The 24,896-nt window shown below is 49.5% G+C and overlaps 1 long non-coding RNA gene across 1 annotated transcript; it reads right to left on the reverse strand.

Moving 5' to 3' along the window:
• Positions 1–12,271: 12,271 nt before the first annotated feature.
• On the reverse strand, positions 12,272–18,065 carry LOC121136939. Its single transcript, XR_005874128.1, has 3 exons — positions 18,028–18,065; positions 13,785–14,045; positions 12,272–12,722 (listed from the first exon to the last, which is right to left on the reverse strand). It is a non-coding gene; the product is annotated as an uncharacterized LOC121136939 (long non-coding RNA).
• Between the last annotated feature and the right edge of the window lie 6,831 nt (positions 18,066–24,896).

Genomic DNA, 24,896 nt, shown 5'->3' on the forward strand with positions numbered 1-24,896 from the left:
CTACCCCCCATGCCCAGGGAAGAAAGGTCTAAATGAGGCCTGAGTCTCATGACGGGTTGGACAAGGAGCCCACTGTCTTTCCTTTCTCAGAGAGCATCAAAGGCTTCCCTCACTACAGCACCCCCTGAGGTTGGTCTCTGTTGTTGGATTTTCTGGCCCCAACAACAGAGGCCCCAAATAAACACACAGATGCTAAATTAATTATAAAACTATCGGCCAATGACTAGGGCTTCTTTTTTTAATTTATTTATTCTTATTTTACATGCTTTGGTGTTCTGCCTGCATGTATGTCCATGTGAGCCTGTCAGATCTTGGAGTTATAGATAGTTGTGAGCTACCATGTGGGTGCTGGGAATTGAACCTGGGTCCTTTGGAAGAGCAGTCAGTGCTCTTAACCATTGAGCCATCTCTCCAGCCCCCTTTAAAGATTTATTTATTTATTATGAAGACAACATCCTGCCTCCATGTCTGCCTGCATGCCAGAAGAGGGCACCAGATCTCATTACAGATGGCTGTGAGCCACCATGTGGTTGCTGGGAATTGAACTCAGGACCTCTGGAAGAGCAGTCAGTGTTCTTAACCTCTGAGCCATCTCTCCAGCCCTTAAGGCTTCTTATTTGCTAGCTGCCTTAATTATTTACCTATTTCTATTAATCTAAGTACTTCCACGTGGTCTTATCTTATGGGAGAATGCCTGGAACTGTTACTCCTTTGGCGGCCAGAATAGCAAATCTTCTGGTGGGCTCCCTCCGTCTACCCTTCCCAGAATTCTCTTCATCTCCTAGTCCCGCCTATCTTCCTGCCTTATTGGTCAACAGTGTTTTAGTCATCAACCAATCAGAGAAACATATACAGAAGGACATGCCCCATTAGGCCTCTGTTATGACTGTGTCACAACCCAGCTTCTCCTTTAGCCCTGCCTGTTACAATCTCTCATTTGTGACCATTGATCCAGAGATCACATCCCCACAGAGAGCCTACCTACGACTCTCTCTCTCCCTCCCCCTGTCTCCACTCCCCGTCTCTGAATTCATTTCCTGAGAAAGCCCACTTGTAACAGTTCTCTCATTTAAAATGTGGTGGGAATAACAATTGAGAATAATGAAGAACAGTAAATAAGACATAAAAATCTGTAGTCTCTCAATATGGCAGAACCTCTAGTAGGTCCTAGACATCAACTTACATGACAGAAATGCAAGCTCCTATACTGTTTAAGCCAGTAAGGTTTGAGACAAGGTATGACATTGAAATGAATTACATTCTCATTAACAGACCATAGTGTTTAGAAGTAGAGCATTGTGGGAGAGGCAAATTTTAAGATTTTACAACTTGGGGGCCTGCATGGGGCATGGGCAAATCTTTCAGATGGGAAAGCTAGTGACATGATAACATTTGGTGGTCTGTAATACCTTGGAAGGCAGTCCCATGCTTCCTGAACGCCAAGCTCTGCAGGGCGGGAGACTATAAAAGTTCAAATGTAGATGGTTGGTGGCAGCCTCCCACACTAAGCAATGCCCAATAAGACGAATTCTGGACAGATGCAGCAGTTTGCAAGCAGAGAAGAAAGGCGGCTTCTCTGACGGACCGACTCCTCGCCGTGATAATGATAGGATGACGGTGACCCAAGCCTAAGAGAGAGTACGGCTGTACTATATTAAGGAAACCAACCGCTTCTGCACTCCAAACTGAAGCTGTGATAGCAAGGGGCTCCAAAGAAGCAGCTGTACCCCGAGATAAGGCTGTGGCCCCAAGATGTTCCCCTGTCAACTCTCCTGAAGAATTCCCTGGCAGAGGTGAGAGTTATAGTTTGGTAATGGAGCATTCACCTACTGACGATGAGGAGGAAGGGGGAGGAGAAGGGGGAGGAGGAGGAGGGGGAGGGGGAGGATGGTGATGATGAGGATGAGAATGATGATGATGGTGATGGTGATAATGAGTTTGATGATAATGATTAAAAATTCCCCGGCAGGCAACAGAATTCTATCCAGCAGCCAAAAGCAGACTAAGGAGGCTATATTCTTGCTAACTCCCAGAACAAGAGAAGCATGAAGTCAAGTGAGAGCGTAATGGACATAGTATATAGAATCCAGAGATGGCCAAGCTAACGATAGTATTCATACATGTGACCTTGAACTTCTGAACTATGTCAGGAACAGGTCTTTTTTGTTTGTTGTTTTTACCTAACTTTTTTTTCATGAAACAGAATGTTTGGATGCAATTAGACTTGCAGAGATATATTATTTATGATTTATTAAAGCTTGACTGAGGATTTAGAAAAGCAAAGTCAGCCTCAAGCTACAGAGATCAGGCAGTGGTGATGCACCCCATTAATCCCAGCAGTCAGAAGCTAGGAGGTAGTGGTGGTACACACCTTTAATCCTAGGACTCAGGACTAAGAGGTAGATGGATCTCCGAGAGTCCAAGGCTACCCAGATGTACACAAGATTGATCTAAAGTCTAAAAGAGAGCTATAGCTCACACCTTTAATCCCAGTACTCACGAGAGGTGTATAAGACAGGACAAGGAGTCAGTATTCTCCAGCCACACTGAGGAGAGGCAGCAGTTTGAGACTTGGTGAAGAGCTTGTGTGGGGGTCAACCCCTTTCAGCCTGAGGTAGAGGTGACAGCTAGTGAGTGGCTGCTTTGCTTTACTGATCTTCAGCTTGAACCCTAATATCTGTCTCTGGGTCTTTTATAAATTTGTGTTACACAGACTAGACCATGTACCCTTTTAACAGTTCATTTTGAACTACAGTCAGATGCGTTGTTTCATCTTACAACCTTTTAGCATACATGGTGGTTGTGGGATGTCCACACTCCACCTCTGTCTAGAGACAGAGCACTTTGTCACTGCAGAAGGAAACCCCATGCCCATTACAGCCACTCCCCATCTCCTCCTCCTGCCCTCTAGCCCGTGGGAGCCACTAGTCTACCGTCTCTATGGCTTTGCCTATTTAGGGATTTCATATTGTCTCTATGGCTTGGCCTATTTGGGGATTTCATATTGTCTCTATGGCTTGGCCTATTTGGGAATTTCATACCGTCTCTGTGGGTTTGAGGATTTCATGTCAGTGGAATCATACATGTGACCTTTCATGCCTGACTCCTTTCACTTACCATAATGTTTTCAAGTTTAATCCATGCACTTCATGCCTTTTTATTGACTAATCTTCTGTGAATATGTGTGTGTACACATGTATAAACATTTTATCTGGTTATCAGCTGATACATGTTAAGGTCTTCTACTTCAGGCTATTATAAATAATTTTGTTATGAATATTTTCCTCTCCTCTGGGCAGATACCTAGTGGTTAGAATTCCAGGGTTAGAAGGTAATCCCATCTTTAACTTACTCAAGAGCTGCCAAGTCATCTTCTATAGTGGCTGCAATGTATTATGTTACCATAACCACCAACAGCGAGCAAGGGTTCCACCTTCTCCCCGCATCCTTTCCGGTACATGTCATGACCTGTTTCCCACCCCCAACTTTTAAAAATGTTATTCTAGTGTTGTGGAGTGGTGTTTTATTGTGGTGACATCGAGCGTGTTTCCATGTACTGGATTCTCATGTCTTTCAAATCCTCTACGTTTATTTAAAAGACTGGGTGTCCTCCTCTTGCGCCTTTGGGTAGAATTGAACCCAGGATCTTCCACGTGGTAGCTAAATACTAGCTACTGAGCTGTATCCCCAGCCTGTTTTATACTGAAACAGGGTCTCATTAAGTTGCCCAGGCTGGCCTTCAACCCACTCAGTGGCTCAAGACAGTCTTGACTGCCGTCTTCCTGCCTCAGCCTTCCAGATGCTGGTGGGACAGGGTTGTCTTTTGTCTTCTTTTCTGGAGGAGTGTCATTTGTTTGTTTGTATTTTTGTTTTGTGTTTTTGTTTGTTTGCATTTTCTAACCCAGGCTGGCTTGGAACTTACTGGGTAGTAAGTCTGGTCCCCTACAATGATTCTCCTGCCTCAACTCTCCAACGGAGTTTACAGGCATGCACCACCATGTCTTGGTGTCTTATTGCTGAATTGTGAGTTCTTTATAATATGCACTTTTCTCACCTATGAAATTTGCAAATATTTTCTCCCACCATTTGAGTCATCTTCTTACTGTTTTGGTGGTATGAGTACAAATTTGTATTGCTTTGATGAAACCCATTTGTCTGGCGTTAGATTGTACTTTGGTGTGAAATCTAAGAGGTGAGTATTTAATTCTCAGCCACAGCTTTATCTCTGACACTCAGAGATGTGCTCCACTTTGGTTAATTCTTTTAGATGTGTTTATTTTATTTTTACAAGTATGAGTGATTTCTGCCCATGTATTATGTGCACCGCATTCATTCCCGGGGGCTTGAGCAAGTCAAAAGAGGGGCTTGGGTTTCCTGGAATTAGAGCTATGGATGGTTGTGAGGTTACCAGCTCCTCACAACCTCTTACCACAGTTACCATGTAGGTGCTGGGAGTTGAAACCAGGTCCCCTACAAGAGCGATGTGTGGTTTTCACTCCCAAGCCATCTGTCCAGCCTCTTTGTTGACCTGTGTGTGTGGTGTAGAGGTCCTGTTACGTCTTTGAATAGGAATACTGCTGCCCCAGCATTGTCTATTGAAAACTGCTCTTTGCCACACTGAATTTGATTGGCTCCTTTTTGGAAAATCGGTTAGCCATGTGTCGAATCGTCTCTTTTGGACTGTCCATGCATTCACATTGCTCTCATGTCCATGCTGATGCCCCCACTACATTGATAGAACCTTAGCTCTGTGATACGTTTTAAAATAGGCAAGTGTGAGTCTTTCCATTTTGCTGTCTCTCAGGACTGTTCTGTTTTATTGTTTGTTGTCATTCAGGTCTCATAATTCCATATGAATTTTAGGATCAGTTTGCAGATCTGGGGAGAGGGAAGGCATCTGAGTTTTAGGAGGATGGGCACTCAAGTCTGTAGATCATCTTCAAGCATACTGACATTTAACAGTATTGAGTCTTTCAAAGCATGAACACAGGGCATCCATTTGTTTAGACTTTTCTTTCGTTTCTTTTAACAATGATTTGTAATTACTCAGTGTGCAAATCTTCAAGTTCTTTTGTTAAATTTATTTCAATTTTATTATTTTCAATACGGTTCTAAGTGGAATTTGTTTTTTAAATTCAATTTTTTGTATTGCTATAACTAAGTTTTTTTTTTTTGAGGGAAATTAGTTGACAAAGTCTGCAAGCCTGAACTACACAACCCTCTGATTGCTCAATGCCTGTGGCGAGCCTTGAGCTGACTAACATGCACTAGAAGGAAAAAGGCTGTGACATCTGAACTCTCACCACCTAGAAGGCATCCTCTCCAGTGGCTTCTTCCTCTGTGGCCCTGGAGAACAGCAGACTACTAAAGACCTCCCAGAAGGCAGATCCAGGGCCCAGGGAGAAGAATGGATAAAGGAATATTTCCCAGTAGCCTGGCCTAAGGCACTTAGCCCTGCAGGAGGCGGGAACCCTGGCAATTCTTGCCCAGTGGGATCCGCTAATTGTTATGTATTTCCCATTCTTCTTTTCCAAGTAGAACCTTTAATTGTGGTTATCCTGTTTCATACCCTATTGTATATTGCACATGGGTGGTTGGCTGGAGAAGGCAGGCATGTAGACAACCTGCCTTTTGATTATACACCATTGGACCAATAGCTGGAGTTCATGTAAACATCATACAATCACCAGGAGGGTCTAGGATTTGAGCTGGTTGCAGTAATTATTGGGTAAACCCTTTGGGCTTTGAACTTGGGAAAGGATTAGCACACATTGTGTGAGAGAAGAGAGTGTGCGTTCATTTAGGCGGAGATCACGAGCTTCACTATTCCTTCTCTTCTTCCTCATTATAACGGCATATTTAACTGATTCCCTGACGGTCAGATGGTATGTCTCAACTTATAGATGCCTTAAAGCCAGGGCTGCGAGTGAACATGGTGGATACGCAACTTCAGGCGGTGTCTGCAGAAATAGGTGTTTCTTCTTCCTCCATTTCCTTTTCCGTCTGGCCAATGACTGAAGTGCTGGTAGTGGCTGGAATCTCCTCTTGGAGGAAACTGGGGGTTAAGGGTGGCAGAGGAGCCACCATGTGGAACTCTGTGCTGCCTGCCTACACCGTGCTTGCCAGAGACAATCTCCTTGTCTGGTACACCACTTACGGGGCCGTCTGTTGCGTCTGTATCTGGCGAAATGGCCCAGGAGGAAAAGAGAGCCTGTTGGAGAATAAGAACACGGGAACCAGGAAATGAACAGAGTCCTTGAGATGATGAGAAAGGATGGGACCCAGAGAACAGTGAATAGAATTTTTCTTTGCCTGAAGAAACTGGGGTGTTTTATCAGCAAGGATCCTGGTAGAATGTGGATTCCTTGGCAGGGTGTTAAGGGATGCATTGTATATCTATAAAAGACAATGTAGTAACAACCCATGTGTCCCTTCAACTCAGCATCAGCTCCATGACACACTCCTCAGTCTGTGCATGGTTTACCTTTATTTCGTTGCCTTCAGTGACATAGTATGCACCTGTAAAGATGCCACACAAGCAAAAGCACTGGCAATGACCCACATCTCTCCATGGAGTGCACCACACTGCCTTCTCCTAGCCAAGGTGGCCAACACCCTGGATTCCGCGTGTAATCCTGCCATGCTTTCTTTATCACATGACTCACTGCCTTTCTACGTTCCTAAAAACATACATCTGTGTCTTTTATGTCAGCTGCCTTAAGCATCAATAAAAGGCCTCATTCGGCCGGGCGTTGGTGGCGCACGCCTTTAATCCCAGCACTTGGGAGGCAGAGGCAGGTGGATCTCTGTGAGTTCGAGACCAGCCTGGTCTACAAGAGCTAGTTCCAGGACAGCCTCCAAAGCCACAGAGAAACCCTGTCTCGAAAAACCAAAAAAAAAAAAAAAAAAAAAAAAAAAAAAAAGGCCTCATTCTCCACGCAGCCCGTTAAGATTTGTCCTTTCGTTTAGCTGTGTGTAGCTATCTTCGTTATTTTCTATTACTGTGATAAGACACCATGACCGAGGCAGCTTATAAAAGAGTTTCATTGGCCTTCACAGTTTCAGGGGTTGCAGTTGGTCACCATCATAGCCGGGAGCCCGGCAGAAGGCAGGCGTGGCGCTGGAGCAGTAGCTGGGAGCTCACACTCTGATCCACACGATCAGAGAGCTCTAACCGGGAACTCGTGGGCTTTCTGAAACCGCCAGTCCAATGACACACGTCCTCCAACAAGACCATGCATACTCACCTTTCCCAGCTGGTTCTGCCGACCTGCGAGCCTAGATGAGCTACTCTGAACCGCCGAAGTGGCTAAAGTTCATCCGCGTTGTCTTGTGTCTGTTTCACCTGTAAAACAATATTCGACTGCGTGAGTATACCATGGTGTGCTCATTCGTAAGCCATGAAAGCTTAGCTGTGAACAAGAAGAGAGGTAAACGCTGGACGGAGAACACGGACAGGGATGCAGGCTGGAGAGTGCCGTGAATCCAGGTAAGTGCTGCCGTGGGGATGAAACGCCTAGAAGTGATGGGTGCTTAGAGGGAGGTAAAGTCTAGTTCCAGAATGCTCTTGAGGATATGGTGACCATGAAGTCAACAGGGATTCGCACAGCATGGCAAGTCTGAGAGGCTGGAGTTGAGAGAAAAAAAAAGAGGCGGGGCAGAGCTGGACGCGGGGCGGAGCAGAGCAGGAGGTAGGGTGTGTCTGTGTCTAAGCCGGGGCTGAGAGCGGATGAGAGTAGTGGGCGGGAGCTGGCTCAGGGCAATACTGACACAGCTCTATCTTTCCGCGCGGCCACCAGGTGCGGAGAAAGAGGGAATCGGCCCCTCGAGGACTGCGGAAAGAGAAGAGGGAGAAGCCCGGAAAGGGGGACAGACAGCCCAACCGGTCTCAGCTGGGGGGGGGGGGAGAAGGTCACAAGACAGCTGCACACTTCTCGCTGGAGCATGGCTGCAGAAGGGCTAATGTTCGCCAGCCCGGGTGTTCCTCTGGCTGGATGACAGCCACCAAAAGCTCATGGCTCCTCCCAGACAATAGGAAGGCTTGTTTTCCAAAGTTGCCTTCTGTCCCGCCATCTTCTAGTCACAGTCAGAGGAAACCAGCGCCGACTTGGCTCAGACAGAGCCCCCATCTCCGAAAGCTATCTGGAAGGAAAAAAAGAAAAAAAACAGATGTGAAGGCAGCCACTTCAGAACCTAGAAAAGCTGCAAGAGAGGCCTGGGCCTGCGCCTGCCATTGTTCTTCTGACATAATGGGTGTAGAAAGGAGAAAGCCCATCCCAGGCCCGGCCTGTTTTTCTGTAGTCTGAAGCAATGTTTGCTTCTGAATTTTCCCAGTTAGCTCAACTCAGTTATGCCTCTTCAATCAAGAAAGGGCAGGATGAAGGGGGGGTCGTTAGACACAGCCATGCAATATTTTCTGTGGCTGACCTGTAAGAGCACACTGCTGCTCTCACACCCCAAGGGCCCAGGGCCTACTAGACTGGTGCTTTCTCAGCCCCTAGCCTGAGGCCCTTGGGCCCAAGAGGAGCTGGGTGGGAGTGCGGGCATGGACCATTACTCAGTGGAAGGACGGGATGCTAGAGATGGCTAGCTGCAGTGTCTCCAGAGGCTTCCTTTGTGTGCTTCTGTGTAGCTTCATGGGAAGAGGGGGGCTATCTGCTGGCTGCCCTCACATGAATAAAGGAACACAGCCTCCTATTTCCAAGGGAGGTGGGGGCAGTGATTTGCATTTTTCTGAGGCTCCACCATCCACAGGCCACCTGGCTAAGGACGGAACCATGGACTCCACTCTGAAGGGGCTCTTCCACGGAGCCACAGGTAGAAGACTGGAATATAGCTTTGTTGGCTAGGTTTTATGTTTTTGTTTGTTTGTCAACGCGGCATAAGCTAGGGTCATCTGGGGGAAGAGGGAACGGACCTGCAGGCAAGCCTGTGGGGCGTTTTCCTGAGTGATCACTGGTGTAGGAGAGCCCAGCCCACTGCGGTGCCACCCCTCAGCGGGTTCTATAAGACAGCAGGCAGAGCTAGCTAGGGAGAGCCAGGGAGAGCAGCCATAAGCAGCACTCCTCCATTGCCTCTGCTTCAGCTCCTGACTTCAGGTTCCTACTAAATTCCTGCCCTGACTTCCCCTCATGATAGGCTACAGGCTATAAGATGAAGTAAACCCTTTCCTCCCCAAACTGCTTTTGGCTGTAGGGTTTATCACAGCAATAGAAGCAAAAGAGGGCAGTACCCAGCAAGCTGGGGAAGGTGACAATAACTTCTAAGGCGAGGGAGAGCTCCACGATTTATCTTGCCACACTCTCAGCCAAGAGCTGGCCACCAAACAAGCCTTTTCTGGGGCAGAAGTAACCATGACAGGAAACAAATCCCATCCTGTTAAAGGGGCTGGGCTCGGGGCTCAAAACTGTGGATATAAAAAAAAATCTCTCCAGATTTACTGCTTAGGTTACAGGGGTTGCTGACAGAAGAGACCCAAAATAAAAGGGCTCCAAAAATATGGATTTTTATTTATTTTTATTTATTTTGTATATAGTGTTCTGCCTGCATGTATCCCTGCAGTTGCTGGGAATTGAACTCAGGTCATCTGGAAGTGCAGCCAATGCTCTTAACCTCCAAGCCATCTCTCCAGCCCTGGATTTATGTTTTTAAAAATATATTTATTCTTGCCAAGCAGTGGTGGTGCACGCCATTAGTCCCAGCACTTGGGAGGCAGAGGCAGAGGCAGGCAGATCTCTGTGAGTTCCAGGCCAGCCTGGTCTATAAAGCGAGTCCAGGACAGCCAGGGCTGTTACACAGAGAAACCCTGTTTCGAAAAAAACAAAATATGTACATACATATATATACATATATATATGTGTGTGTGTGTAGATATAGATGCATATAGACAGATATATATAGTGTATTGCTTTATCTACACATACATATGTGCACTACATGTATGCCTCATGCCCAGGGAGGCCAGGAGAGGGCATCAGAACTTCTCACTGTAGCATGGCAGCAGAAGGGTTAATGTCCACCAGCCTGCACGTTCTTCCGGCTTAATGAGAATGGCTACCAAAAGCTCATGGCTTCTCCCTGGGCCCACAACTGGTGCCAGGAAAAGACAGTATGGAGGTTTGCTTTCTAAAATTGCCTTCTGTCCCGCCATCTTCTTCCAGTCACAGTCGCAGGAAGCCAGCGCCATCTTGGCTCTGACAGAGTCTCCATCTAAGAAAAGCTTGGAAGAAAGAGATGTGACCTGAAAGGCGGGTACTGGAAGCCAAACCCCAGCTCTCTGTAAGAGCTGCAAATGCTGTTAGCCACTGAGCCATCTTCCCAGCTCTAAGTGGATTGTTTTTCCTCTGTGCAAGAGTCCAGGAATGAACAGTTTAGGGCCAGAATAGAACCCAGGGCTCGGCAGCTTCTAACTGTCTTGCTACAGTACCATCCCTTTGACTGTGTCGTCACGTATATGATCCAAGATATGACCTCACATGTATGGCCTGACACAGGCTTGCAACCTGTGCGGAGTGGGAGAAAGAGGGCCAGGAGAGGCCGAACCCTCCTTTTAAGGGCACACTCTGTAAGTGGCGCACATGGCTTTGAGCACACCCTATTATTGATTGGAAATTTTAGGCTCATGCATTAGCTGCAAGGGAGTCTGGGAAATATAGGGGCTTTTGTTGTTGTTTTCCCCCCCAAGAAGCCATGTATCCAGAAGAAACCTTTGTTAAAATTTTGTTTTGTAATTATGTGTATGTGTAGTGCCTGTGTGTGAGTATGTGCACATGAATGCAGGTACCCAGAGACGTCACGTGTCAGAGCCCCTTGGAGCTGGAGTTACAGGTGGTATGAGCCACCTAATATAGTTACGAGAAACCAAACTCCAGTCCTTTATAAGAGCAATATGTGCTGTTAACCGCTGAACCATCTCTCCAGCTTTCTGATCTATCAGAGAAAAGGTAACATTGTTATGAGGGTCAACCAACAGCTGTGCCACAAGAGACCCCAAGTGTACAGCAAGGAGGTTCTCCTGTGTGTCTGCCTGTAACCCTAACCCTGACAACGGTGGGGCAAAGGACAGAATCTGGGGAAATTGCAGCAAGACATGTATCTCCCTAGCCACAGCGACCAGCCCAGATCTGGGCGCATGTTTGAAGGGAACCGCACTGCAAGTCGTTACAAACTTTCTAACCAAACCTGGTAACAAATGATACCATTTCCATTCGGGTGCTGCTTTCTCTCTAGACTGGGTGGGATGCACAGCCCCTCTGCAGAAGGATGACGTCAGCCCCCTGAGAGAGGCAACAAGACGATGCAGAAGATGCCCTGACCATCAAGCTGGCCTCGGCCTCCCTCGGACCTTCTCCATCCTTGCCCCCACTTGAACCATTTCTCAAGACCCCTTCCTTTCCTCTCGAGCTGGTTCAAGCTGAGTTTCCCCCACTTACGGCACTCAGTCTTGCCTTAGTCCTGAAAATGGCATCCCTCCCCCGCCCCACCATCCCCAGAGGAATGAATGGATTTGGGTAGAGAATACAGCTGGCCCTGAGCACTCGGGAAACACGTGGTTTCTCCTAGTTGATTCTTCTTTCTGCAGGCTGGCCGCACTGCTTCTTCAAGTCACCACAGAACACCTTGCAGGGCAGACTGCTGGGCCTCTCAGCATTCTCCCAGGCAGCCCTGCTTCCTGTCAGTCAGCCCCACCCCTAGGCTTGCTCCAGCAGGCCCAGCTTTGAGGAGGGGGGCAAGTAGGGGCAACCGTCAACAAGGGATACATTCTGGGCTGCTGGACTGTTATCAGCTAAGCCGGGGCCCTGACTCACCTGCCTCTGTGGGCAGGCGGTGGGTGTGGGTGGTGTTTGATTTGCCTTGAGGCCTCCCTTTGCCAGGACCTGTGAGCGGAGGTGGACTCTCCCTCAACAACAAAGGTCCATTGTTCTCCTCCCCTCTGCCATCGGCTCTTTCCAGGACTTCCCTGAGCGCGCTTTTGTGTCTGGTCCTCCTCTCTCTGGCCCCCATCCCCATGCTCCCCTCACCAGCAGCTAGGGTTGGTGGCTGGTGAAGGCAGGAGATACCCAAGGGGTGGACATCCTCCAGTGCAGTCAGAGGAAACATCTGAGCCCACGACTTTGGGGCTCCCCACTTCCTTGAAGCCTCCCCAGGTCCCCTCCACCTGCTGCAGACAGCAACCAGGCTGTCCTGGGATTGTGCTACCATGCGTTGGTCAGCTTTGGGACTGTCTGGGAGGTGGGGTACGTACTGCAACCTCTTTTCTCTTTGGGTTTTTTTTTTATTTTAAGCCATGATCGGTGTGGCTGCATCTTTTAAACTCCAATTACAGCTTCTATGGGCTTGCTTTGCAGTACTTTTTTTTTTAAGTCTGCCTCTGCTGCCTCAAAGAGCCTTTGCCAGTGTGCTCTGTCTAGCTGACAGAGGTGAAGCCAAGGCTGCTCCCATCTCCAGGAAAGAGCAAACCAAGAGTCAGAAAAATAGAGTGATTCCAACTTCTTAGTCTTTGAAAAGCACTTGGAAGTTTCCTCCCGAATGCCCTTCCTATCTCCCCATATGCTTGAGAAAAAGCCAGGCACCAGCATCAAAACCAAGCAGACTTTTCCAGACTCAAGTCGTTTTCCCAGTCCCACATACTGGCCTTGTAGTGGAGTTGTTTTCTCTTTTCTTGTGTAGATGTGAGAAAAGTCCAGTTTGTCCATGGCTCAGACAGACATTCAGGGCCTGGCCTAAAAAATGGAGGCCTAGTCAAATACTGAGTGATTTTCTTGGTGTGTGTGTGTGTGTGATGGTGTGTATGTGCGTGTGTGTGTGTGTGTGTGTGTGTGTGTGATGGTGTGCATGTGCATGTGTGTGTGTGATGGTGTGTATGTGCATGTGTGTGTGATAGTGTGTATGTGCATGTGTGTGTGATGGTGTGTATGTGCATGTGTATGATGGTGTGTATGTGCATGTGTGTATGTGTGTGTGTGTGTGTGTGAGTGAGAGAGAGAGGGGGAGGGAAGGAGGGAACGCTGTGTTTGTTTAAATTTCTGAGACCTGGCATTTTGTAGTCCCTAGCCTTGAACTCACTGTATTGCCAAGGATGACTTGAACTTTGGATCCTGTTGCTTCCGCCTCCTGAATGGCAGAATCACGCCACTAGCCACACTCAGTTCTGGCAATCAAGCGAAGGTGTGCCTACTAGGCAAGCCCTCTGCTGATCGAGACTCATTACCCTGAGTCCCCATCCCATCAGCTTCTTGCCTGGAATGCGGACCCAGTTTCCAGAAAAAAATTCTAAATCCACCTGTGGGTTGGGCCGGCATGATCACAGACATCCAAAGGAGAGCTGGTGAAGCAGGGTTACTAAAGCAATGCTGAGGGCACACAGGGCAGGGAGGGAGGATACAAGGGGGCTGGGCAGAGCAGGGGATGGCGAGGCAGGTCTGTTGGCAGCCATGAGCACTCTCTACATGTGAGCGCGGCCCTATGGAAACTCGGCTGTGCCATGGGAAGCCAGGCAGGCGATAACACCATAGCCCACCGAACAAATACTTGCTTTCTGCCAGTTCCAATTCTGACCTGGAGGAAACGATCTCTGCCTGGGGAGATGAGGGAATAGCCAGAGAGGACACCCGCTGACACCACTTCATCTCCTCTGGGAAGTTCAGCTGTGACCCCAGCCTGCTCCCCCAACCACACAAATAAAATCTCTTTAGACCCTGCCCAAGCCTCTTAGAGATTTGCTGTTGCTGTACTAACTGCTCGTTTCTTGCAGTGAGGTCATCTGGCCCGATTTTCTCCATCACCTTACGTTGTCAGTGGCTCAGCATGCCGCATAGAGATGGCTTCCGCCTGACGTTGGGCACCGAGTAGTCTGTCTCACTTAGTCACCCTGACACAAAATGTCAAGGTCTGCAGCCTCCTGGGGACACTGAGGCTGAGGGCAGGCCCAGGGCTGCCGCTGGTAGTCGCCGTTGAGTTAACACCAGAATCCAAGTCCATCTGTCGTATTCCCAGGTCCCGGCACTCACTCCCCTTGAACACGCATAAGGAGATGGGAGTGGAACCTGCAAGGCGACATGTGAGGGTTACAACAGGAGCTATAACAAACCAAGTCAGAGATCCAGTGACGGCAGAGAGAGGGGCTGGGTCCCTAGTGCCACCAGAAACCAGCCCAAGAGGGAGGGAGGGGATAGGAGACACCAGCACGGGTGCCCTATGTGTTAGAGGTGAAGCCTTGTCACAGACTGGGAGGAGTGTGCGGTGCAGCCATGCTGGGGCCTCTTCTCTGTGTCAGGAACACTAGCAGAGGCCACTGCTTGAGTGGGGTGGGTCTAGGTCTGGAAGAAGCCTGGGGGAGACCTTTTCATGAAGACTCTCTCCTTCTGCACTGGAATGGAAGCTGCAGAAAAAAACCACATTCATGGACGGGGAGAAGCAGCAACATGGAGCCTGGGGTCTGACCTGGTGGATCCCCTTCACTCCCTCCAGCCTCCAGCTGAGCTCAGTTCAGCATCTGCAGAGTCCGGGTGCAGCTCCTGGCTCTACCAGCAGAGGGCTCCAGAGCAGAGGACTAGAGGGCTTGGGGGCAGGGCACGTGGTACACAGCTCTCTACCCTTGTTCGCAGATGTCCCCAAGCATAGGTGTGTCTGTGCGTGTGTGCACCCTTGTGAGTGGATATAAAATGAGTGTGTCTGTGTTCGTGGGCGTGAGTCTACAAACAAGACCATGATTGCTGGGCTGTGTTGAAGCACCCTGTTTGCACATGCAGGCACCTTGCAGAGCCCAGGGAATAAGGGAGTGTGCATTGGATGTCTGCATAACTTTATGCATAGATGGGCATGCTTGAGCTTGTGAGCAAAGAGGAAAAAATAAATAACGCAAGCTAGGTGTGGCATGCACACCTGCAATCATAGCACCCCGAAGGAAGAAGCGGAAGGGTTGCCCATGATTTCAAGAAGCCTGCCTGGTCTACGGGTCCAGACCCTCCCTGAAAACGAAGGAGAAGCTGAAGTGTGTTATGGTGGTGCACACCTTTAATCCTAGCAGTCAGGAGGCAGAGGCAGGCGGATCTCTGAGTTTGGGCCAAGGTTATATTGTGAGACCTTAGTCCCAAAAAAGGGGGGCTTGGGGGGAAACAAAGGAAAGTGACTGGTCAGAGGAGGATTTTGGTATCTCAGCACTGCCCCTGAGTTTGTCCATTAAAACCCCTTTGTCAGCGGGTGCTACTGATGGCCAGAGCTCTGGGTCTATTCTGATTCCATTTGCAATCTGTAGACCTTGTTTGGTTTTTGTTTTGTTTTTGTTTTTTCCTTTTTTAATTTTACAAGACAGGGTTTCCCCGAAGCTTGGAGGCTGTCCCGAGGCCTTGTTTTTTTGTGGGAGAAGGGTAGGCAGGAAGAAAGCATATGCCTAGTAGTGGCTAGTTCTTCCATAGAGGACTGTCGGCTGCAGCTGTCAGGCAAAGCCCGGGCTACTTCTGGAAGCCCCAGCTGTGGACGGCAACTTCTCTGACCCATGTTGGAACTTCACTGGGGCTGAGGGGGCAGGTCAGCCCGTGGTCGTGAGCAGGCCTGATCTGAGGAAGTGAAGCAGACTGTGTTCATTTCCAATGCTTCCATAACAAACCGCACGGAGAGGCTTATAACTCATCACAGAGCCCCTGGGGCCAACTCCTAAGAGTAGCATCCGTGGACTCAACTTACGGGTGTTTGGGGCTGGCTGTACGGAAGCAAAGGCCCGCTTGCCTTTTCCTGGTTCTAGAACCTACTCCTGCCTTCCAGTCAGCCACAGCCAGCACTTTCACATCCCTCCCTGCCCCTGTACTTGCTGCCCTCTCTTCTGAGGAACGTCGTGACAACAGAGACCCCCACATCATCCTGACTCCTCCTGTCTGTAGAGCGCTGGTGTAATTACACATGCAAAGTCCCTCTGCCTGTGAGGTGACATGTGCACAGGTTCTGGGGGCTGGGATATGTACATCTTTCAGGTAGGGTACATTTTTCTGAGTCTCAAAAAGAATGGCTGGCAGAAGGGGCTGGCTCTTTTGTTCTTTTCCTTCCAGTTTTTTTTTCCTTCTTTCAGCTAATAGGTACTGAACCGAAGACCTGATACATGCTAGACATGAGCTCTACCACCTAGCCTTGATGCTGAACTAGTCTCGATAAGTTAGTTGCTTAAGCTAGTCTTGGACTCACCTCCAGTAGACCAGGCTGGCCTTGAATTTGAAATTTTCCTACCTCAGCCTCCTAAGTAGCTGGGGTTCCAGGGCTATACTAGCAGGCCCTACTGGGGGGTGTGGAGGGCCATTCTTTTTGGATTTAGTTTTTAAACGTTTAATTGTGTGTCTGTGTGTCTGTGTGTGTGTGTGTGTGTGTGTGTGTGTGTGTGTGTGTTGGGGTATGAGAATGTGAGTGAAGTTGACCACAGACACTTGAGGAGGACATCTGATCCCGTGGACCTGGAGTTACATGTGGTTGTGAGCTACCTGACGTGTGTGCTGGGAACCCAACTCAAGACCTCGGCAAGAGCAGTACTGGCTCTTAACCACTGAGCCATCTCTCCAGCCCCACGACATTCTTTTTTATTTTTTATTTTTTCTTTCTTCTGGGTTTTTTGAGGCAGGGTTTCTCTGTGTCTTTGGAGGCTGTCCTAGAACTCACTCTTGTAGACCAGGCTGGTCTCGAACTCACAGAGATCCGCCTGCCTCTGCCTCCTGAGTGCTGGGATTAAAGGCGTGAGTCACCCCCCCGTGCCCCAAGACATTCTATAGTTTTACTGAGACACCCATGAGGACAAGCTCCCCATCTGAGGGTTCTTTTCCTCGCTGAGGACCCTCTGACCCTGGCAGCGCCATGCTGGGAACTGAGCTCTAGGAAATAGCTCTGGCTGGTGAGGAGCCTGCTCTCCATCTTGCTCTCCAGAAGCCAGGGGTCAAGAACTCATTATTAGTGGGAATTGATCCCTGAGTCCCTCTCCTCCCCTCACCCCTCCCAGCCCACTCCATACCCAGCCCCTGACCAGGCCTGGGTCTTAGGGATGCTCTTTGGGGGCTTTCCATCAGCTCTCCTTTGGTCCCTGTGTCCTGCTATACCAGGCCGCCTTTTGACGATGAAGCTATATCCTGCCAGCTTCAGCCCTCTTCGTGTGGGTGAAACCACACCCATGGGCTCCCCGTGGAAGCACGAGGAAGGGGGCATGCATGACAGCATAGGTCAGCAGGGGGGGGCACCAAGGAGACTCCCAGTGTTCCAGATGCCTTCTAAAGCCAGGCTCCAAAGCGAGGCTCCGCAGCCCAGTCCGCACCACATCTGGAAGCAGGCTGGAAATTCCAACCAGGCTCCCCTGCTAGGAAATGTGTCAAATCTTCCCAAAGATTTCATGGATGTAGGAAACGCTGGAGAGGGGGGCTGGCTCCGCAGCACCCCAAGAGCGCTGGAGAAATCCAGATGTCGCCGGGAGTCCACAGTCCTCAGCCCTGCCCTCAGCTTTGCTCCCCCCCCCCCCAAGAAAATTAAAGACGCCTGGAGCGAATGACAGAGCCTGTGTCTCCCTGGGACCCACAAGTCCCTGTGTGCGTGTGAAACACCGAGTTCTTCATAGATGCGAGTTATTTTTTCCTGGAGAGAAAAATGTTGACATGCCTTTGGAAGGTCATCCGCCCAGAAAATCCCCTGATGCTTGAAGAGGGCATGGTCTCTCTTCTCTCTGACACACGCACATATCTCCCAGAGGCCCCAGCTCATCCGCCCCAGCACACTGGCTCCTTCATCACTCCTTGTCCAGCTCATCCGTTTCTCAAAGCTGGGGTCACTGAGCAGGACTGGTCCCTGGCTCCTTCATATCTCGCAGGTGTAACTAACTCTCCAGTAATTGCCATAGCCACAGAGCAAATAACTGCAAACAGCACTTGTCCCCCTCTAGTTCTGTAGGCTAGAAGTTCAAACGCCATGTCATCAGGCTAAAGTCAGACATCTACAGACTGGCGCCCCCTGGAGGCTCGGGGAAGTTCGCTTCCTTGCCTTTGCTAGTGTCTAATAGATGCTTACCTCCCTTGGCCTGTAGCCCCTTCCTCCACCTTCAAAGAACACCCCCTGTCTCTGCTCCCTTTGTGATGTCGTCTTCTCTAATTCTAACTCGTCTTATAAGGTCTCTTGTGATTAGAATAGACCTGCCTCAGCAATCGCCATCTCGAGATCTATAACTTGACCACACCCCCAGAGCCCCTGCTGCTCTATGAAGATAGCAGGTTCATTCACGGGTTGTGAGGTTGGGGCTCACCGTTCAGTCTTCTGCCGCAGAGGCCCCTCCCTGGGCATCGATTTCTCACTTGTTGCTTCAGAGTAGGTCTTCCGGTTCTGACGCACCTGGAACCTCTTGTCTTATTGAACCTGAATTGGGCTTGGCCTCTCTGCCCTGCTCAGAGCGGTCTGTGAAACCCACATTGCCTTCTTCCCATCGTCAGAAGCAAGGCTTCTCCACCCTGTGTTCCGCACCAGGAGGCCACGCCCACCGTGGGGTTCTCAGCCTACACCTGAGCAACATCCTCCGCCCATGGAGAGTTTACTGGAACCCAGTGTAGTTTAGGATCTCAGTACTAACTTTCCTCAGGGCTGGGTCTCACTGACCCATCCATCATTTTGGAAGGAGAATCTTGGACCCTGGTGGATGAGGCTGGAGAGGTGGTGAAGACAGGTGTGCAGGGGAGGGAAGGGAGGGGTGTGGACCACCCCCCACCCCACCCTCCACCCCCGCTTAACGCCATTCTCAGTGCCTCCATCTCCTGGAGCTCAGCTATCCGGGCCAACCTGGCCTCCTCAGCACTGTACTGACACTGTTGCCTGGAGAACCAAAGAGCCTTCGGAAGCCAGGAGAGCTGCTAAGGTCCCCGAAGGGCTGGGAGGTGGGTGGTGATGCTGCACTTTAAGCCTAGAAACACTAGAACTTGTGACGGGGATCGTCCTTCTGTATATGTGTTTCTCTTATTGGTTGATGAATAAAACCCTGTTTGGCCAATGGAGGCAGGAAGACAGGCGGGACTAGGAGACGAGGAGAATTCTGGGAAAGGTAGACCGGGAGAGACTGAGAGGAGATGCCACGTAGAGACCGGGAGGATTGGATGCATCAGGTGTTCTCTGGTAAGATAAGGCCATGTAGAAATACATAGATTAGTAGTTATGGGTTAATAATTAAGATAGAGCTAGCCAATAAGAAGCCCTAGCCATCAGCCAACAGTTTTATAATTAATATGAGTCTTTGTGTGTTTATTTGGGGTTAAATGGCTGAGGGACCACTCTGGAAAGAAAAACGCTAGCAACCAACTTGGAAGCCATTGTCCGTGAGGGGATGCAGCCATGGGTTAGCCTATGGTGTTTCTACTTCCTGGTTTCTCCCCCACTCTGTCATCTCTGACTCAGCGGCCACCTCCTGCAGAAATGTCCCATCAAGTCTAAGGGAGCTAAATCCCCTATCGATGCTCCCTCTGCTCGAGACAGGGACCCTGCCTTGGATGGCTTAGAGTAGGAGAGGGGCAGTGTCGAAGGAGATAGCCCCACACTCTGCTCAGCCTGCCCTCTAAAAGGACCTCTCTCACTGTATGAGATGGCTGGCTTTAAAATCGGCTTGCCACAGCCTAAGCCCATCTGAGAAGAGGGTCTCAGTTGAGAAGCTATGGTGGTCAGGTTGGCCAGTGGGGGGGGGGGAGACACGGACACTACAGACAGACTGTCTTTAGTGATTGAGGCGGGAAGACCCTGCCTGAATGCAGATGGTGCTATTTCACAAGCTGGACCCTGAGTTCAGTGAAGAACAGCGACAGCCAGCAGGCAAGGATGCTGTGTTTACTCCCTCACCACTCTTGACTGTGGATGTGGTACCCTAAGTTCTGGCCTGGACTTCCCTGCGGTAACAGACTGTAGCCTGGAATTGCAAGCCAAGTGAATCCTTTCCTCCCTAAATTGCTTTTTGAATTTTCTTAGTGACAGAAATGAGAATAAAACACTTTACCTCCAGCAACAGGGGATGTCCCCAAGTTAGCTAGCTTTCCACCATTGTGACAAAATACAAACAAACAAACAAAAGCTAAGCTAATCAGCTCAAACGAGGAGAGATTACCTGACTCAGGGCAGTTTTGGAAGGTCACCATCCATGTTGTTTTGACCTATTTGTGACAACATACAGGTCACCGCAGGGGTATGGGGCAGAAAAGGCTCCAGGGTGGTAGCCAGGAAACAAAGAGAGAAGTATCTCCCCTCAGGAGCATCAAAGACACACCCTCTCAAAGACAAACTTCTTCCGCCAGGTCTCACCCACTGAATGCTCTTGTAGGTGGAAGTTTTTGTCTCACCAGCCGTTCCCAAGTAACCACACAGAGGCTTGTATTAATTACAAGTGCTTGGCCGATAGCTCAGGCTTGTTGGTAGCTAGCTCTTACATTTAAATTAACCCGTATTTTTTATCTATGTTTTGTCACATGGTTTGGTACCTCCTCTCAGTACGGCGTGCCCCTCTTGTTTTTCTCTGCGGCTGCTTGTGACTCCAGACTCCGCCTCTTTTCTTCCCAGCATTCTCAGTGTGGTTCTCCCGCCTAAACTTATCCTGTGCAGCTATTGGCCAGTCAGCTTCTTTATTAAACCAATCACAGTGACATATACTCACACTTTCTTCAGTCTAGTGCCTAGGCTACCACTAGGTCCATGATACATAACTGTGACTTATCCATAAATGCCACCTCACGGAGTGCCTCCTGTGTGCCAGTAACTGCTGAATTCTGCCACCCTTCAGCCTGATGGGGCAGACATTTCTCTAGAGAGAGACCCTGTGCCAGGGTAGAGGTACCAGTGCAGTTAGGTAGAGAGAGAGAGTGTGTACTCAGGCATGCAGAGGCCAGAGACCATGGTGTGTGATATGTGTATGTGAGTACAGGCATTCACATGCCACAGTGCACCTGTGGAGATTGGAGGACAACTTTCTGGACTCTGTTCTCCTCTTACAGTCTGTGGACTCCAGGATAGTTGTACTTGAAAGCTTGTGGGCTAGCCTCCTGCCTCTGCCTCCCTCCTCAATAGAGGAAGGTTGGATTTCAGATGCATGCTACCACATCTGGCTTTTTCACTTAGGTTCCAGAGATCAAAAACTTGGGTTGTCAGGCTGTGTAACAAACACTTTTTTACTTGGTGGAATGACATTGCCAGTCCCCACCTTAATTTTTGAGACAGAGTCTCTCATTGGCTTAGAGCTCACCCATGTAGGCTAGATTGACAGATGCAAGGATGCACCCTCCCACACTGTTAGGAGGTGTGGCTTTGTTGGAGCAGTTATGTCACTAGGGGTGGGGCTTTGAGGTCTCAGAAGCTCAAGGCCGGCCAGTGTGTCACTGTTCACTTCCTGCTGCCTGCAGATCCAGATGTGGAACTCTCAGCTGCCTCTGCAGCACCATGTCTGCCTGCATGCTGCCATGCTTCCTACAGTGATGATTGTCGCACCTGCTGTGCGGCCTGCATCCGAGAATGTAGCGAGGTGGTCGGGATAGATGACACAGAGACCGGTCGGTTGCTTTAAGAAAACTTTATGCTTCCCAAGTCAGCTTAGGAGGAGACCCCAGTCCGCTTAGGAGAGCTCTCAGGAGAAGTCTCTGGCGAAATCTTTGGAGAAGTCTCTGGCGAAATCTCTGGAGAAGTCTCTCCAAGAAAAAAGAGCTTCCCTTTTTAAGGACTTTTGCCATCCATTTACATACCATTCTTTCCACTTCTTACCCTCCTGGCTGGTGGTTTAATCTCCGGCCCCAGAATCGGGGAGACACCACAGGGGGCAGGGACAGGAAGAGGCATCTAGCCGTAGGAGGTGTGAAAGGGATGGTATTTCAGTGAGCCAGCCCTTATCTGAGCCCTATCAAGCTTTAAAGCACTGAATTGTTTTCAGTAAACATTACATAGATGCCTGCTCCCAGGCCGAAGGGGAAGTGGGTTTCTGCTCAAGGTCTGGTGTCCCCACAGATGATGATAGACTAGCCTCCTAAAATTGTGAGCCAGGCCCAATGAAATGTTTTCCTTTATAGGAGTTGCCGTGGTCATGGTGTCTCTGCGTAGCAATAAAACCCCAACTAAGACACAATGCTTATACCGGAAGCATTTTACTGTTTGTTTGTGTAGCTCACCATGTAACCATAGGTAGCCTGGAAATCACTCTATAGAGTGGACTGACCTATAGGATTCATAGAGATCTTCCTGCCTCTACCTCCTGAAATTAAAGGCATACACCACTGCTCCCAGCCAGCTTCTGCTAGGGGTCACCCAGGCTGCCCCATCACCACAAAGTAAGAGTGTTGGAGGTGCCTTTAGTGCTCTGCAGTGGGGAGCTGGGAACATCTGGGACGGAGGATGCTCCAGACACCCCAAGGCAGGAAGTATTTGTGCTAATGTCACAGCCTGGCCACAGATTGGCCCAGTGCCTAATAGAGTGGTGGCATTTCACACGGGAGCTGAGAGAAAGGCCTGGGTTCCAACTCCGTGTCTCTTGGTTGTGTGTGTATGGTCATTTCCTCCTCAGCAAGTCAGGGACAATAATTGCCCCCCCTGGGGGCTGGAGAGAAGGCTCAGTGGTAAAGAGCACTGGTTGCTCTTCCAGAGGACCCGAGTTCAATTTCCAGCACCCACATGGAAGCTCACAACTGTCTGTAACTCCAGTTACAGGGATCCAACACAGAGACATAAATATGGGTAAAACAGCAGTGCACGTAAAAATAAAAATTAAAAAAAATATAGTAACTAGACACTTTCCCAGGTTCGTAAGGAAGATGAGACAAAGTCCCTGATGAAGGATAATATTAGTGATAAACATTACTCCCCCCTTCCTACTACTCCACCTGCTCAACCTCTGGAGTCAGGAACACAGCCCAATTAAAAAGAGTCACACAGCTCAAGATGCCCCCCCAGAAGACTCTAACTGATCCGGCAGCGACGCTATGCTTGCTAGTTTTATGTCTACTTGACACAAGCTAGAGTTACCCAAAAGGAGAGAGCCTCAGCTGAGAAAAGGCCTCCATAAGATCAGCTGTGAGGCATTTTCTTAATTAGTGATTGATATGGGAGGACCCAGCCCATTGTGGGTGGGGCCATCCCTGGGCTGGGGTCCTGGGTTCTATAAGAAAGCAGACTGAGCAAGCCACGAGGTACAAGACAGTAAGCAGCACCCTCCATGGCCTCTGCATCAGCTCCTGCCTCCGGGTTCCTGCCCTGTTTGAGCTCCTGTCCTGGCTTCCTTAGGAAATGGCCTACGATGCGGAAGTGTGAGCTGAATGAACCCTTTCCTCCCCAGCTTGAATTTTGTCACGGTGTCTCCTCACAGCAGTATAAACCCTAACAAAGAAGTGTTCTAGAAATCTTTCATTTTTATTTGTATTTAATTTAAATAAGTCTCCTTATGGGGCTGGGGATGCAGATTGATTGGTAGAGGTCTTGCCTGGCACTCAAAACACCCTGGGTTCAACTCCCAGCACCACATAAACCAGGCATGATGTCACACACCTATAATCCCAGCACTTGGAAGGTGGAGACAGGACGATCGGGAGTTCAAGGTCATCCTCAGATAGGTAACTTATGACATTCCATCTATAAATATTTAATTAATGAAAAAAAACCTCCCAGGTTGTGCTGGAATTTAGACAGCTTTGGAAACCACTAGAATAAATGATGTAGGGGTTTTATTTCCATCAAAGACAACTTGTGTCCTCCAACTGGAAGACCAGCTTGAAAGTAGCTGCCTATGGTCACTATAGTCATCATAAGCAATGTCACAATTTAGTATGGGAAGGCCGGCATTTCTCCAGATGGTCCCAGTGACACGGGGAGGGACAACACCCTTGTCCCTTCCTGCAGCTGCCCCAGCACCGTGGCCAGCAGAGCTCACCATGAAATTGGTTCTCTATATCTCCCAAAGCCAGGCCAGGAGGCAAACGGCTGAAGCCATGGATCCCACCAAAGGCAAGGTCTTTGAGAGCCAAGGAAATCCAGCCACCCCCTCCACCCAGCCCAGGTTTCTGCCAAACCCTGTACCCTTCCCTCTTGATGGGGACACGTCGCAGGCCTAGGGAAACTTCTGGATGGTAAACCTCGGCAAATTAAGCCCAAGATGCTAGCTGAGGTGGGGGTGTCTGGCTGGTCCCTTGAGGCCTGGAACAGAGCCTCTCTGGAGGAATAGAAATGCCAAGAGGAAAGTGAAGATACCAAAGGGGCCAGCTTAGCCCGTGGTGCCTGCTCCCTGCTGGGATGCTGGGATTCCTTGGAGGTGGGGCTGACCCTGACTCTGGTGACCAGGCCTTGATCCCCACAGGGAGGCGCCAGCAAGATGTCTGAGGAAGAGGAAGGGCACAAAAAAAAATGACAGCGCTGTCCTCCACCAAGGATTTGGGGCTGTTGACATGGGAGAGACAGACCGGCACAGTCTCCATCTGGCTCTGGTCCACGGTGAGGAGGAAATGTTTTCACTGAAAAACAAAGTTGAAAAAACAGTTTGCTGAAGGGGAGTGAGAGAGGAACGGGAAGGGGGGAGGGCCCTGGCTCAAACTGTCTGCTCATCAGAATCACCTGGGCAGCTGTTAAAAACACAGATTCCAAAGCCCACGCCAAGTCAGGAAAGTGTTATTCTCGGCAGCCTGGCTCTCTCTTCCCCACAGTTTAAAGACACAGACCCAGCTTCACCAGCTTGGAAGATCTGGGTGCCCGGTGTGCCAAGGCAGACGGATGGCAAGGGCTCACCATCCTTAAGGGAACACCAAATCAGAGACCCAGCAGCCTCCGGGAAGAACTCCTAAAAGCCACTCCTCCTCTCCAGCCAGCCTGGGGCTCCCGTAGCTTTGACTCTGTGCCCTCCATTCATTCTCATTTGTGTTCCCAGAGAGGGTCCCCACGACTCTGCTAAC

This window comes from Mesocricetus auratus, unplaced genomic scaffold, assembly GCF_017639785.1.
Source record: "Mesocricetus auratus isolate SY011 unplaced genomic scaffold, BCM_Maur_2.0 Super-Scaffold_100676, whole genome shotgun sequence".
Classification (NCBI taxonomy): domain Eukaryota; kingdom Metazoa; phylum Chordata; class Mammalia; order Rodentia; family Cricetidae; genus Mesocricetus; species Mesocricetus auratus.